This window comes from Lygodium microphyllum, unplaced genomic scaffold (genome assembly GCF_053477565.2).
Source record: "Lygodium microphyllum isolate KBCC unplaced genomic scaffold, Lygodium_microphyllum_v1.1.10 scaffold_124, whole genome shotgun sequence".
In the NCBI taxonomy this organism is placed as follows: Eukaryota; Viridiplantae; Streptophyta; class Polypodiopsida; order Schizaeales; family Lygodiaceae; genus Lygodium; species Lygodium microphyllum.
In genome coordinates this window covers 280,808-282,591 of record NW_028229607.1, presented here as the reverse complement: position 1 = coordinate 282,591, position 1,784 = coordinate 280,808, and positions in this window count along the sequence as shown.

The window sequence follows — 1,784 nt, the reverse complement described above, 5'->3', positions numbered from 1 at the left end:
GGGGGGGGGAGGGGTGGTGTGGTGTGGTGTGGTGTGTGTTGGGGGGGGGGGCGAATTTTTGGGGGGGAGAAGGGGCGAAATTTGGAGGGGGGGGGGGAGGGGTGGGGTGGTGTGTGTTGAGGGGGCGGCGAAATTTGGAGGGGGGGAAGGGGAGGGGTGGTGTGGTGTGGTGTGGTGTGTGTTGAGGGGGGGGGGGAAGGGTGGGGAGGTGTGTATTGAGGGGGGGGGGGCGAATTTTCGGGGGGGGGGGGAGGGGTGGTGTGTGTTGGGGGCGGGGGGGGGGGGGGGGGGAAGGGTGGGGAGGTGTGTATTGAGGGGGGAGGGGGGGCTGAATTTTTGGGGGGGGGGGAGGGGTGGTGTGGTGTGTGTTGAGGGGGGTGGTCGAATTTTTTTGGGGGGGGGGGGGTGGAGTGGTGTGTGTTGGGGGGGGGGGGGGGGGCGAATTTTTTGGGGGCGGGGGGGGGGGGGGGGAGGGGTGGGGTGGTGTGGGGGGGGGGAGGGGTGGGGTGGTGTGTGTTGAGGGGGGGGCGAAATTTCGAGGGGGGGAAGGGGAGGGGTGGTGTGGTGTGTGTTGAGGGGAGGGGTGGTGTGGTGTGTGTTGAGGGGGGGGGTGGGGTGGTGTGTGTTGAGGGGGGGGGGGGGGGGGCGAATTTTGGAGGGGGGGGAGGGGTGGTGTGGTGTGGTGTGTGTTGAGAGGGGGGCCCAATTTTTTTTGGGGGGGGGGGGGGGGCAAAATTTGGAGGGGGGGGGGATTTTTGAGGGGGGGGGGGGGAGGGGTGGTGTGGTGTGGTGTGTGTTGAGGGGGGGGCGGGGAATTTTTGAGGGGGGGGGGAGGGGTTGTGTGGTGTGTGTTGAGGGGGGGGGGGGGGGGAATTTTTGGGGGGGGGGAGGGGTGGTGTGGTGTGGTGTGGTGTGTGTTGAGGGGGGGGGGATTTTTGAGGGGGGGGGGGAGGGGCGCAAATTTTTGGGGGGGGGGGCAAATTTTGGAGGGGGGGGAGGGGGTGTGTGGTGTGGTGTGTGTTGAGGGGGGTGGCCGAATTTTTGGGGGGGGGGGGTGGGGTGGTGTGTGTTGGGGGGGGGGCGAATTTTTTGGGGGCGGGGGGGGGAGGGGTCGGGTGGTGTGTGTTGAGGGGGGGGCGAAATTTGGAGGGGGGGAAGGGGAGGGGTGGTGTGGTGTGGTGTGTGTTGAGGGGGGGGGGGGATTTTTGAGGGGGGGGAGAGGTGGTGTGGTGTGGTGTGTGTTGAGGGGGGGGGGGGGAATTTTTGAGGGGGGGGGAGGCGTGGTGTGGGGTGGTGTGGTGTGGTGTGTGTTGAGGGGGGGGGGCGAATTTTTGGGGGGGGAAGGGGCGAAATTTGGACGGGGGGGGCGAATTTTTGGGGGGGGGGGGAGGGGTGGGGTGGTGTGTGTTGAGGGGAAGGCGAAATTTGGAGGGGGGAAGGGGAGGGTTGGTGTGGTGTGGTGTGGTGTGTGTTGAGGGGGGGGGGATTTTTGAGGGGGGGGGGGGGGCGAATTTTGGAGGGGGGGGGAGGGGTGGTGTGGTGTGGTGTGTGTTGAGGGGGGGGGCCAATTTTTTGGGGGGGGGGGGCAAAATTTGGAGGGGGGGGGGGGGAGGGGTGGTGTGGTGTGGTGTGTGTTGGGGGGGGGGATTTTTGAGGGGGGGGGGGGGAGGGGTGGTGTTTTGTGTGTTGAGGGGGGGGGGGATTTTTGTGGGGGGGGGGGAGGGGTGGTGTGGTGTGTGTTGAGGGGGGGGGATGTGGTGGTGTGTGTGGGGGGGGGGGAAATT